This window comes from Ranitomeya imitator, chromosome 5, assembly GCF_032444005.1.
Source record: "Ranitomeya imitator isolate aRanImi1 chromosome 5, aRanImi1.pri, whole genome shotgun sequence".
In the NCBI taxonomy this organism is placed as follows: domain Eukaryota; kingdom Metazoa; phylum Chordata; class Amphibia; order Anura; family Dendrobatidae; genus Ranitomeya; species Ranitomeya imitator.
Window position 1 is genome coordinate 606,278,994 of NC_091286.1, and position 15,724 is coordinate 606,294,717.

The window sequence follows — 15,724 nt, forward strand, 5'->3', positions numbered from 1 at the left end:
TATATATATACACTGTGTGCAGAATTATTAAGCAAGTTGTATTTTAGAGGATTATTTTTGTTATTGATCAACAACTATGTTCTCAATCAACCCAAAAGACGCATAAATATCAAAGCTTAATATTTTTGGAAGTTGGAGTGGGTTTTTTAAGATTTGGCTATTTTAGGAGGATATCTGTTTGTGCAGGTAACTATAACTGTGCAGAATTATTTGGCAACTTAATAAAAAAACAAATATTGTCCCATTTCACCAGGTAAACCCATATAACTGAACAAGATTTAGAAATAAACATTTCTGAAATCCCCAAAAACGTAGTGCTCAATATAGCCACCTTTCTTTATGATGACACTCAACAGCCTTCCATCCATAGATTCTGTCAGTTGCTTGATCTGTTTACGACCAACATTGCGTGCAGCAGCCACCACAGCCTCCCAGACACTGTTCCGAGAGGTGGACTGTTTCCCTCCCTGTAGATCTCACATTTTATGAGGGACCACAGGTTCTCTATGGGGTTCAGATCAGGCTGAACAAGGGGGCCATGTCATTATTTTTTCTTCTTTGAGACCTTTACTGGCCAGCCTCGCTGTGGAGTAGTTGGAGGCATGTGATGGAGCATTGTCCTGCATGAAGATCAGCTCTGAATTATGGCAAAACTAGTGGCAAATGGCATCTTGGCAGCTTCACACTTGATTTTCCTCAATTCATGGGCAGTTATTTTGCGCCTTTCTGCCCAAAACGCTTCTTGCGACCCTGTTGGCTATTTACCATGAAACGCTTGATTGTTCGGTGATCACGCTTCAAACATTTGGCAATTTCAACATTGCTGCATCCCACTGCAAGACATCTCACAATTTTGGACTTTTCAGAGCCCGTCAAATCTCTCTTCTGACCCATTTTGCCAAAGGAAAGGAAGTTGCCTAATAATTAAGCACACATTATATAGGGTTTTGATGTCATTAGACGACACCCCTCCTCATTACAGAGATGCACATCACCTGATTTACTTAATTGGTAGTTGGCTCGCAAGCCTGAACAGCTTGGAGTAGGACAACATGTATAAAAAGTATCATGTGATCAAAATACAACTTGCCTAATAATTCTGCTCACAGTGTATATATATATATATATATATATATATATATATATATATATATACACACACACACACTGTGAGCAGAATTATTAGGCAAGTTGTATTTTGATTATATATATATATATATATATATATATATACAGTGGGGCAAAAAAGTATTTAGTCAGTCAGCAATAGTGCAAGTTCCACCACTTAAAAAGATGAGAGGCGTCTGTAATTTACATCATAGGTAGACCTCAACTATGGGAGACAAACTGAGAAAAAAAAATCCAGAAAATCACATTGTCTGTTTTTTTAACATTTTATTTGCATATTATGGTGGAAAACAAGTATTTGGTCAGAAACAAACAATCAAGATTTCTGGCTCTCACAGACCTGTAACTTCTTCTTTAAGAGTCTCCTCTTTCCTCCACTCATTACCTGTAGTAATGGCACCTGTTTAAACTTGTTATCAGTATAAAAAGACACCTGTGCACACCCTCAAACAGTCTGACTCCAAACTCCACTATGGTGAAGACCAAAGAGCTGTCAAAGGACACCAGAAACAAAATTGTAGCCCTGCACCAGGCTGGGAAGACTGAATCTGCAATAGCCAACCAGCTTGGAGCGAAGAAATCAACAGTGGGAGCAATAATTAGAAAATGGAAGACATACAAGACCACTGATAATCTCCCTCGATCTGGGGCTCCACGCAAAATCCCACCCCGTGGGGTCAGAATGATCACAAGAACGGTGAGCAAAAATCCCAGAACCACGCGGGGGGACCTAGTGAATGAACTGCAGAGAGCTGGGACCAATGTAACAAGGCCTACCATAAGTAACACACTATGCCACCATGGACTCAGATCCTGCAGTGCTAGAAGTGTCCCACTGCTTAAGCCAGTACATGTCCGGGCCCGTCTGAAGTTTGCTAGAGAGCATTTGGATGATCCAGAGGAGTTTTGGGAGAATGTCCTATGGTCTGATGAAACCAAACTGGAACTGTTTAGTAGAAACACAACTTGTCGTATTTGGAGGAAAAAGAATACTGAGTTGCATCCATCAAACACCATACCTACTGTAAAGCATGGTGGTGGAAACATCATGCTTTGGGGCTGTTTCTCTGCAAAGGGGCCAGGACGACTGATCCGGGTACATGAAAGAATGAATGGGGCCATGTATCGTGAGATTTTGAGTGCAAACCTCCTTCCATCAGCAAGGGCATTGAAGATGAAACGTGGCTGGGTCTTTCAACATGACAATGATCCAAAGCACACCGCCAGTGCAACGAAGGAGTGGCTTCGTAAGAAGCATTTCATGGTCCTGGAGTGGCCTAGCCAGTCTCCAGATCTCAACCCTATAGAAAACCTTTGGAGGGAGTTGAAAGTCCGTGTTGCCAAGCGAAAAGCCAAAAACATCACTGGTCTAGAGGAGATCTGCATGGAGGAATGGGCCAACATACCAACAACAGTGTGTGGCAACCTTGTGAAGACTTGCAGAAAACGTTTGACCTCTGTCATTGCCAACAAAGGATATATTACAAAGTATTGAGATGAAATTTTGTTTCTGACCAAATACTTATTTTCCACCATAATATGCAAATAAAATGTTAAAAAAACAGACAATGTGATTTTCTGGATTTTTTTTCTCAGTTTGTCTCCCATAGTTGAGGTCTACCTATGATGTAAATTACAGACGCCTCTCATCTTTTTAAGTGGTGGAACTTGCACTATTGCTGACTGACTAAATACTTTTTTGCCCCACTGTATATATGTATATACACACAGTCATGGCCAACAATGTCCATTGAAATTATTCTAGAAAATGAGGTACGGTATTTAAATTGCATTTACACATGTTTTGTTATACACATGTTTATTTAATTTGTATGTATTTGAAAAGCACAATGAAACAGAGAAAAATGGCAAATTGGACATAACTTCACACAAAACCCCCAAAATGGGCCAGACAAAACTGTTGGCACCCTTAGCTTAATATTTGGTTGCACACCCTTTGGAATAAATAACTGCAATAAATTGCTTCCTATGACCTTATGACCTTCAATGAGCTTCCTACACCTCTCAACTGAAATTTTAGGCCACTCTTCTTTTGCAAACTGCTCCAAGTATCTCATATTTGAGTATTTGAGGGATACAACCTCCCAACAGCACTGACTGAATATATCTAATATATAATTGCCTAGAATACTACTTCCTGCAATTTGTGCCAACTTCCGTGGCTTTGTCCGGAGCTAATGTGCGGAGCTAATGTCCGGAGCTAATGTCCGGAGCTAATGTCCGGAGATAAGTGACGTCAACAGTGTCCAGTGTCTGATTGGTTGCCGCCTGCTGCGAGCGACCAATCAGAAACGTGCAGTACTGTGACACACTCCGCCAGCCATTTTGGTGTGATTTTTGAATTTTTACCTCACAGCAAGTTTCTACTGTGTGGAGGCGGGCCCAGTTACGTTGCTCTTCAAGCTCCTGCCGAATTTCGTCAAAAAAATGATAATACCATTTACCAAAACTATATATATTTAGTTGTGAAGTGGTTCAGTGACATTTTCACACCAATTTTGAACTTTTGTTTGGTGTTTTCTCCAATACTGCCTATTATTCACTGACTGTTATACTGAGAGACTGCCGTTTATTAACCTCTTATTTGCCACATTGGGTATATTGCTCTATTATTTGCCACATAAGGACATTGTCCATTATTGCCCAGCAATTTCTCTGCAATGTAAACTGCCTATTTATTAATATCTGCATTCCTGCAAAGAACTATTGCCTATTATTAACTGGCTATTTTCCGACTACCTGACACTGCCTCTTATTAAACTGTTGTTTGCCACCACCACGCTTAAAGCTGTTTAGCTTAGCCAACATTAGCTCTAATAGTAAGGATACTAATGACACAGAGCCCAAAGCTGCTGATGGCGCACGTAAGATTAGGTCTGATAGAAAGTATACTAATAATGCAGAGCAAAAAGACGCCGATGCCGCACGTAAGCGCAAACAGCGTGCTAACAAGAGTACAGAGGATAGATGCAAGCGCATGGACACTGTTAAGTATACTAATGACACAGAGTCCAAAGCTTATGATGGCGCACGTAAGATCAGGTCTGATATAAAGTATGGTAATGATGCAGAGCGAAAAGCCGCCGATGCCGGACGTAAGCGCAAACAGCGTGTTAACAAGAGTACAGAGGAGAGATGCAAGTGCCTGGATACTGTTAAGTATACTAATGACACAGAGCCCAAAGCTGCTGATGGCGCACGTAAGATCAGGTCTGATATAAAGTATGGTAATGATGCTGAGCGAAAAGCCGCCGATGCCGCACGTAAGCACAAACAGCGTGCTAACGAGACTACAGAGGGCAGACATAAACGCCTGGACACTGTTAATGCTGCTTGCAATAAACGCATTACTAATGAGTCTTTTGAGGACAAAACTAATCGATTAAGTAATAAAGCTGCTGCTGCACGCTCTCAACGTTGCAAACATAATATTTCCACGTCCTCAGTCATAGATTCTGCCCACAATACAGCTTCTTTGTCTCCATTCATAGAATGTGTGCAGCTTGAAGCTCCTTTAACCGTTGGTAAATCTGCACGTAAGCGCAAACACTGTCCTACTTACACTCCAAATGATAAACGCCGTCGCCTGCACACTGTTAAGTCTGCTTATAAGACATGCTTCACACCTGACTCTTCTAAGGCAACAAACAAACCATTACCAAATGCAGCTGGTGCACGCCGTGAATGGCGCAAAAAAACCGCTTGCACCTCCATATTAATAAACTCTGACCACGATACACCTTCCAACTCCTCAGTGATTGAATCTGTGGACAGTGAAGATCCTCTACCAGGTCCACGCTTTATATATGTTGGCTTACAGAAACATTCCAATGCTCCATTATCACAACCTGTACCTCAACATCCTACAGGTTTTACTAATGATGACAGTACCATAGTAGAACACTCCTGTGGTCCTATGAACTATTTATGTGAACATTGTGAAGCATTACATTTTAATGCTGAGATACCAGCAGATAAAAATTTTACTCTGTGTTGTCACAACCTATACCCCAATATCCCGAGGTCTTTAAACGATTGCTGACAGGGGAGAGTGAGTTCAGTAAGAATCTCATGGAAAATATTCGTAGTATTAACAGCTCATTTGCTTTCACCTCCATGGGTGCCAATATATCCCCTCCACCTGGACATGGCCCTTACTGTTTCCGTATACATGGACAAATATATCATCGTACTGGAACTCTACATCCCAGTGATGATCAAGTTCCAGCTTATGCCCAACTGTATATTTTGGATACCGCTACCGCGAATGAACAACGTTTAAACTGTGAACAAAATCAAAAATGTCATCCCACTTTGATGAGTATAATTGCTCTTCAGTTAGACAATGTGAATCCCTTTGTTGCTGCCTACAAAATGTTACGAGATGTGGAACATGAAGAACATCTTAAAGCTGAAGCTAATGGCACTCTCATGCCAAATATCATCATGGCCCTTAAACAAGATCGGAATCAAGACCCTCGCCGATATAATAATCCAACTGTCAATGAAGTTGCTGTCGTATTTGAAAATGACAATGGAGAGCCACCATTTAATCGTGATATTTTAATACATTTACAACCGGACCCCAAAAATCCTTTGGCGCCAAGAACACAACAGGTCAGCATTCTACACAGTAATTTAGATGCTTTACTCTATCCTTTATTTTTCCCTTACGGAGACCAGGGCTGGCATGATGGCCTCAAGCAACAAGGGCAAAGTCCATGCAGAGTTACACAACTGCAATATTACTGCTATGTGCTGTCTGTCCGTAATCAGTTTAATCCACTCCTGAATGGTGGCAAACTCACTCAGCAGTACTTAGTGGATGCTTATGTGAAAATCGAGGCAAATCGCCTAAATTATATCCGTCAACACCAAAAGGTTTTGAAAGTAGAGGATTATTGTGTACTCCAGGAACATCTCCAGAAAAAATCCATTGAGAAGGGCATCCCCATTGGAAAAACGGTCATTTTACCATCTTCGTTTGAAGGCAGTCCCAGGAATATGCAGCAGCGGTACCAGGATGCCATGGCTATTGTGACTAAATAAGGTCGTCCTGATCTATTCATCACCATGACCTGTAATCCGAAATGGAATGAGATTACTGAGAATTTGGAACCTTGGCAGCGTGTGGAACATAGACCTGATTTGGTGGCACGTGTTTTCAAAATAAAACTGGAAGCACTCTTAAAAGACATTAACAATGGATTATTTGGGAAAGTTTGCGCTATGGTTCATGTAATTGAATTTCAAAAACGTGGCCTTCCACACGCTCACATTTTGATTATTCTGGACAGCAACTCCAAATTAAGGACTGAGGAGGACATAGACAATACAGTGTGGGCTGAAATTCCCAATCCTACCCACTACCCTCAGCTCCATAAAATTGCTCTCCAACATATGATTCATGGTCCGTGTGGAGAACACAACCCAAATTCTCCCTGTATGGATCTGGGGAAGTGTTCAAAAGGTTTCCCTAAAGATTTGCAACCAAGAACCATCATAGCTAAGGACGCCTATCCTACTTAGCGCAGGCCCATCTTTTCAACACCATTCTAACATGATTGATAATTCGTGGGTGGTTCCATATAATCCGTTCCTGCTATTAAAATACAAGTGCCATATAAATGTCGAAGTTTGTGGTTCCATTCAGGCTGTGAAATATTTATTTAAATACGTCTACAAAGGACATGATAAAGCCAATCTTGAAATCTGCCAGACTAACACCCAACATGATGAAACACACCAATTCATGGATTCAAGATATGTCAGTGCACCAGAGGCAGCTTGGCGAATATTCTCATATCCAATGCATAAACAATCTCATAGCATCATTCGCCTTGCTGTACATCTACCGCATTCTCAGCCACTCTATTTTCATGAGGATGACTCTATTGGAAACATCAAACAAAAGCTCCATCAAAATTCTACACTTATGGCCTACTTCAAGCTTAATCAGAACGACGATCATGCTCATATTTATTTATACCGTGAAATTCCCAAAAACTCTGTTTGGAAAGAAGGTTCTTGGGAAGTTAGAAAGCGAGCAGGTGGTTCTGTGATTGGACGAATGTATACTGTCAGTGTGAAAGACCAAGAACGCTACTATTTAAGATTGTTATTGTTACATGTCAAAGGTGCAACCAGTTTTGACAGCATAAAAACTGTACACGGAGTCACACATGAAACCTTCAAAGATGCGGCATTAGCTCTTGGCTTACTATTTGATGATAGTCTGTGGAGAAATACATTACTTGATGCCAGTATTCTCAACATGCCAGCAGAGCTACGTAACATGTTTGCCTACATTTGTATTTTTGGTCCTCCAGCTAAACCTCGGGACTTATGGGATGAATTTAAGGAACACTTTGTAGAAGACTACTGCCATCCATACCACTCCGACACTCTGGAGTGTGTCAATTGTGAAGGCTATGCTATGACAGATGTCCAACATGTTCTTAAAGCTCATGGCAAAACTTATATTGATTTTAATTTGCCACGTCCAGTCAAGAAACAACACCTCCTCCCACAGTATGATAAAGATTATGAGTTATCAGCAGCTGCTGAAATGAAAGCTACTCTAAATGAGGACCAACTTTTTGCTTTTGATGCTATCACTCAAGCTTTAGAAGACACTAATTCTACAGCAAAGTGTTTTTTCCTTGATGGTCCTGGTGGCAGCGGAAAAACGTACCTATATCATCTACTCCTACATCAGCTAAGAGGACAAGGAGACATTGTGTCACCTGCTGCCACTACTGGAATTGCCGCCAACTTGCTACAAGGTGGACGAACCATTCATTCTCTTTATGGGATTCCAATTCCTGTGAATGAAACATCTGTTTCCAGGATTAAGAATGATAATAATGCACAACACTAAACTTTTTATTATTGATGAGTGCACAATGCTATCCAAATATGCATTGCATGTCATTGATAGAGTTTTACGTGATGTCATGACAACAAATGTAGCTCACAAAGAAAAAACACCGTTTGGAGGTAAAGTGATTGTTTTTGGAGGCGACCTTAGACAATGTCTTCCTGTCATCCCTCATGTGACAAGATCTGATGTTGTAGAGAGCTGTATAAAATATTCACAACACTGGCAACATTTTACTCGCCTGCCACTTATTAACAACATGCGCTCCATTGATCCTCACTACAGCAGTTGGTTGCTTCAACTGGGAAATGGTGACCTATCTAATGAACATAACCTTGGAGATGATGTAATTGAAATTCCTCCAGACATGGTATGTACTGGCTCTTTAATAATTGAAATTTTTGGAGATAATCTTTGTATTGATGTGAATGACACCGAAAGTATAAATACAGCTGCATCTCATGCAATTTTATGTCCAAAAAATGAGGACGTTGAGAAAGTTAATTCCCAAGTCATGGATTTATTGATAGGTGACTATACTGAATATATCAGTGATGATTCCATCGATCCTGATGAAGCTGATGACCTCGATCAATACCCACTTGAGTTTTTGAATTCACTAACACCAACTGGTATGCCTTCACATCGGCTGAAACTTAAAATTGGCACCATTGTCATGTTATTACGTAATGTGAACACGAACAAAGGTCTCTGCAATGGTACGCGGCTCATTGTCACTGCCTTACATGCCAATATCATACTGGCTAAAGTAATTAGTGGGTCAGCAGCAGGAAATGTGGTATTCATTCCACGAATTGATTTGTGTCCATCAGAGACTGGATTACCTTTTAAATTAAGAAGGAGACAATTTCCCATCAAGCCCGCATTTGCAATGACCATAAATAAATCTCAAGGCCAGACCCTCCATCGAGTTGGCATTTATCTACCAGAACCTGCTTTTGCCCATGGTCAATTGTATGTTGCTTTTTCCAGGGTGAAGCAATGTTGCAATGTGAGGGTTAAAGTGGTTAATACACCACTTCAAGGACAATTATTGGCTGATAGTACTAAAGTCTTCACACGTAATATTGTGTACAAAAATATTTTAGTTTAAACTTAATTTTCTTTTTTTTCATTATTCAGTTTTTCTAATAACATAGACAGCAATAGGCAAATTCTATGTGTAGAGATAAGGAAAAAAAAAAATAAAAAAAAAATTAGTGTAGCCATAGACATATAGATTTTAAGTACTTATGTAGGAAATACGTATATAACATACGTACTCATTAGCATATAGGGTTAATAACTCTATATCATATCTACATAAATTTAGAAATATGATATATCAATACATATTTTTATAGGTAAGTAGAACACACATTAAGTACAAGATGTAAGATGTGCATCATTCAAATGCCTGTATTTGGTGATAGGAACCTGTATTTGAAGCTCCAGCAGTATAGCTGCTGAGAGATTTCATTTTGTTTTTGTGAACAGGTAAGAGACGGGTGGGATGGCTGTTCACACACATCTCTATCTTCAGGTGTGTTCTGTACATAGAAATAGATATTTAGATAGGTACATTTTTAGATAGATAGGGAAAGAATAGAGATTTTGCTTTCACATCAACATTTTTCTGCTATTTGGAGAATTTATGGTGGAAAAAAGGCTATTTCTGCACTTCCTGCCTAAGGGCTGACCCATGCCACTCTTGCTGTAAGTTGCATGCAATGTATACGGAATGTGTACTTCACTTGCGGCAGGTGCGGCACATGTGGTTTCTGCTGTTTTCGCCACAAAATCTCCACTTACCAGTGTTTTTGTTGTGGCTGCATTTAATGCAATTGCCGAAGCCGCGTTTGCTGCATTTACTGCAAGTTAACTCCAAGCTTCATCTACATTGCATGGCACTTGCTGAAAGTGTGTTGTAGGTCAGTTCTTTGGTGCCAAGTGTGGAAGTTGTATTGTTTTTAACATTACTTCTGCAAATATCAGAAACATGCAGATGTGAAAGAGGTCTGAGTATTAAGAAATAGGAATCAGTTAGTTAGGACCCATCAGTTCAAAGGCTACCGTGATGTGGTTGATGGGCATGCTTATATTAGCCCATCGGTGTACTATGAACGTTGATTTCTTAAATTTTACACTTCTGTAAAAATAAACACAAAAAATTTGGGTACACAAAAAGGCTTTTATTTCTGTTGTACCTATTAGAATTATTTAAAATGAAGGCTTAGCTAAGCCCAAGAGATGATTAAAAACGTTTCATACCAACCCATCAGATGTAAAATTACTGTGAAAATACCTGATGGGCACAAAAGTATGCACCAGTATGGGTACTAAGAGCCTTTCCACATAATAATGAAATATTTTTAAATGTCATAGAACATACCAATATACATAGTTATTGATACATATTATTTATTATTTACATTATTGTTCTTAAGCAAAGAACCGTTGTTGTGGCATTTGCCACAACACGCAAAGTTGTCGTCTGATGTCTTTCATCCCTCCCCTCATAAGCATGTTCATGGATCCTGTGTAACTGTACCTTAAATAACAAGAATTGTCAAGAGCTGGTGAGTGCAGCCATTTTTTGTTCTTTCTTACTATTATTTATTAATTGTATTATTCTTACATTTGAATAAAGTATATATGGATTCTAGACTCCCGATTCTTTAGAATCGGGCTGCCATCTAGTAATATATATATATATATATATATATATATATATATATATATATATATATACACACACACACACAGTATATGTACACAATGAGGAAAATGGACAAGTATTTGATACACTGCCAAATTTTGCTAGTTTTTCCCACCTACAAAGAATGGAGAGGTCTGTAATTTTTATTGTAGGTACACTTCAACTGTGACAGACAGAATCTAAAATAAAAAAAAAAAGAAAATGACATTGTATGATTTATACACAGTTAAATATCATTTTATTGATTTTATTGCATGAAATATATATTTAATCACCTACCAACCAGCAAGAATTCTGGCTCTCAGAGACCTCTTAGTTTTTTATTAAAAAAAAAATCCTCCTACTCTGCACTCATTACCTGTATTAATTGCACTTGTTTGAACTCATGACCTGTATGAAAGACGCCTGTCCACAAACTGAATCGATCACACTAAGGCCGACACCAAAGAGCTATCTGAGGACACCAGGGACAAACTTGTAGACCTGCACAAGGTTGGGATGGACTACAGTACAATAAGCAAGAAGCTTGGTGAGAAGGCAACAACTGTTGGCGCAATTATTAGAAAGTGGATGAAGCACAAGATGACTGTCAATCTACTTACGTAAATAAGGCAGCACACTGCAGCGCTAAAACATGAAAAAACAAAATCCAGCTCACCATACCGACATTCCCAAGAGCTCGGAGCACGGAACCGCTGTGTCAGGGCGTAGACGAACAGGAAAGAGAAGGAGATCCAGCTCAACGAAATAGTGAAAAATCCATAGTTTATTTCACTTAAAATATAGTGAAAGGACAAAACATCAGCATACAAAAAAATATTATAAAACCAAGGTCAACGCGTTTCCGGTGACTAAGCACCCTTAATCATGATACCTGGTACAAGACATGTCTATACTTTTATACTAGTATCCGGTTATCGCTCCGGTGCTGCAATTGGTGGAATTGTCTAATCAAGCAAAAATAGACACACATGATAATGGAAGCAAGACAAGCTTGATAGAAGCACAAAAACAAATGTTTAAGTTAAACAAAAAAGCAGAGAAAACAGAAATAGCATAAGATACAAAAACTATATACAAAATGAAAAATGAAATAACATTACCATAATCATTGAATAAATCCAAAAATATGATGGTAAAATAATATGTACAGTGTCATATGTTGTGAACCCACATAACAATATAAAGCTTGAGTTGCTAGATATTATTTGTAAACCCTCGGAATACTAATAAAATGCCCTAGTACCTTTATACATAGCGGGTTCACAAACAACTATGAAAACAACCAAAATAGGAGTTTAACTTAAACATTTGTTTTTGTGCTTCTATCAAGCTTGTCTTGCTTCCATTATCATGTGTGTCTATTTTTGCTTGATTAGACAATTCCACCAATTGCAGCACCGGAGCGATAACCGGATACTAGTATAAAAGTATAGACATGTCTTGTACCAGGTATCATGATTAAGGGTGCTTAGTCACCGGAAACGCGTTGACCTTGGTTTTATAATATTTTTTTATATGCTGATGTTTTGTCCTTTCACTATATTTTAAGTGAAATAAACTATGGATTTTTCACTATTTCGTTGAGCTGGATCTCCTTCTCTTTCCTGCAGCGCTAAAACATGCAAACTTGAAAACACGAAATTTGAACTGCATTACTGCACTAGAAATATGAAAAATGAGAGCTTTTAGCGCATAAAAATGGCCAATGCACCCATTCAGATGGAGACGTTTATTCTCAGCGAGGAAGGCAAGCGTAGAACCTGGTATAAGAGAGATGCCGTAAAGAGGCTACCAGGTACACATAAAATTGGCCATTTTTATGCGCTAAAAGCTCTCATTTTTCATATTTCTAGTGCAGTAATGCAGTTCAAATTTTGTGTTTTCAAGTTTGCATGTTTAAGCGCTGCAGTGTGCTGCCCTATTTACTTAACTATATGCGAGTTGGCGACTCTAGGTTCAGCACCTGTTCACACTGTGTCTATGTTTGGATGTGCAGGTCAGGTTTTTGAAATGTCAATCTACTTACGTCTGAGGCTCCATGCAAGTTCTCGGCTCATGGGGTAAGGATCAGTCTGGAAAAAGTCCCAAATCAGCCCAGAACTACATGGGAGGACCTGGTCAATGACCTGAAGTGAGCTGGGACCACAGTCTATATATAGATATAGATGTGTTCTGTAGCCTTTTATTGGCCTTTTGCTTGTCTCTGGGGATTTCCAGTGAAATGGAAAAAATGTACTTTGTGCTCTAGGTACATCCAGGTCACTTCACTTCAGCTCTTCCTCCCCTCTCACAGCATGCAGTGTCATAGTATCATATCTCATGGTATGTTCATGCACCCAGCTCTCCAGCCTGCTCTCCTGCCTTGTCTGTCTATGAAGTGCACATAGTACATCACCCAACTTTCCACACAGACTTTCCTCTGCTCCTAGCATTCTCATGGTATGCATTTCAGCTAACCCCAGCTTACCCTGTGTTATTTATGACCTTGTTTACTCAGGCTTGATTATATGCATCTGGTCCCCCCTTAATTCTCTGACCAAGATGAACAGAGACCACTCCTCTCTGCTTCACACCTGAATGCACTTTGTTGTACGTATATTGCATAGTACAAGTCTGCAATGACTTTAGTCTGCTGTGTGATTCCTATAAGTGTGTCCTAGAAGTGTGAAGATTAATTTACAATTAAAACCAGAATTGAACCAGAAGGGAACTGAAGGTAACTGGACACAGTCACTGTAAACAATGTTTCTGTTTGTTTTCACTTTCACCCCTATAATTCTTCACTTTCTGCAAACTCTCCTAATCCCTACTCCTAGTAAAGAACTGTTCATCTCCTCTTCAATCCTCCCCATCCATCTCACCTCTTCAGAACTGTTCCTTAACATACAATCCTCTGTCTCCAAGCACAGACAGCCACCTCATGCCCTCTCCTGCTCCCACCTGCTAACAATTTCTCTGCTCCTTCTCACTGCTGGTGATATCTCTCCAAATCCTGGTCCTCCTCACCACATCACCACAGTCAGTTCTACCTCCCAAATATAAATTTCACCGCACTCTCACAGGGAATATGACAAAAGCTTTTTTGAAATATTCTGTTATGCTCCCTGAACACATTGAATAAAATTGGCATCATATTCCCTGCGAGAGTGCGGTGAAATTTATATTTGATTATTTACGGGACCATTTGGTCCCTTACACCTGCACCCCAATTCTCTGACAGAGTGCACGCTATATCTATTACTACAGTTCTACCTCCCATACACGCTCTATCACAAATTTTCGTAACCTCTCTAAGCTTATATCTATTCGCCCAGCCCCCACTTCCCCAGTCCCAATAACAGGAGCTCTGTCGAACGCTCGCTCTGTCTGCAACAAGCTTTCCTACATCCACGATCTTTTTGTTACTACCAAACTTTCCTTCCTTGCCATCACCGAAACCTGGCTCACCCCTTCTGACACAGCCTCTCCTGCTGCACTTTCGTATGGTGGCTTCCACCTTTCTCACACACCCCGCCCCAGTAGCAAGCATGGCGGAGGAGTTGGTTTTCTCCTGTCAGATAACTGCTCCTTCACCCCAATCCCTCTGCCACCCTCTGTTACCCTCCCTTCCTTTGAGGTGCACTCTGTGCACATCTATGCCCCCACCAACCTCCAACTGGCTGTCATTTACCGCCCCCCAGGGCCAGCCACCACCTTCTTTGACCACTTGACCACCTGGCTACTTCATTTCCTTTCTGTGGACATCCCCACTATCATCATGGGTGACTTCAACATCCCCATTGACACTTCCCTCTCAGCTGCCACTAAACTTCTCTCTCACTTCCTCCTTCAGCCTCACTCAATAGTCTTCTGGAGCTGCTCACAAAGATGGTCACACATTGGACCTCATCTTCACCCACCTCTGCTCCCTATCTAACCTCTCTAACTCATCTCTTCCTCTTTCTGACCACAATCTACTCACATTCTCTTCCCTCTCCACTCCTTGTCTACAATCCCCACCCCACAAACTGGCACACCATTGCAGAAATCTTAAACACCTTGATCTACATTCACTCTCTGATTCCCTCCTCCCTATCACAGACATAAGTTCCCTACACAATTGCTGCAGCTTTGGAATCTCTTGCCCCTCTCACACATACCAAAGCTCGCAAAATCAACATACAGCCCTGGCACACCAGCCTGACCAAAGAACTGAGGTGAGCTTCCAGGGCTGCAGAGCGGAGATGGAAAAGATCCCACTCCAACGAGCACTTTATCGCATTCAAACAGTCCCTCACTACTTTCAAGACCACACTCGCCACAGCTAAACAAACCTACTTCTCATCTCTCATATCCTCCCTGTCTCACAACCCTAAACAGTTATTCCAGACCTTCAACTCTCTCCTCCGTCCCCAGCACCTTCTCCCTCCCCACTTATCTCAGCTGAAGACTTTGCCTCATTTTTCAAGCAAAAGATTGAGAACATCAGAAACAGTCTTAATCGACAACCCCCAGAGCCCTTCCTCCCAACTACCCAGCCCTCCACCTCCAAAACCAACTTCTCCACTTTTACAGAAGATCGACTCTCCACTCTACTCTCAAGATCACATCTCACCACCTGTGCACTTGACCCGATCCCTTCCCACTTCATCCCAAACCTCGCCACAGTCTTCATCCCAACTGTAACCCATCTCTTAAACCTATCACTAACAACTGGTGTTTTCCCCTCAAACTTTAAACATGCCACAATCACACCTATCCTCAAAAAGCCCTCTCTTGACCCATCCTCTGTATCTAGCTATCACCCTATATCACTTCTCCCCTATGCCTCAAAACTACTGGAACAACACATCCATCTTGAACTGTCCTCCCATCTATCTTCCTGCTCCCTTTTCGACCGCTTACAATCAGGCTTCCAGTCACACCACTCCACTGAAACTGCCCTAACTAAGGTCACCAATGACCTATTAACCGCCAAGAGCAAGTGACATTAC

General features: G+C 40.6%; 1 protein-coding gene across 1 annotated transcript in view; it reads left to right on the plus strand.

Annotated features, from left to right (window-relative positions):
- SNTG2 (syntrophin gamma 2) overlaps nucleotides 1-15,724 on the plus strand; it is a 1,048,529-nt gene that overhangs the window by 672,115 nt on the left and 360,690 nt on the right. The window lies entirely within an intron of this gene.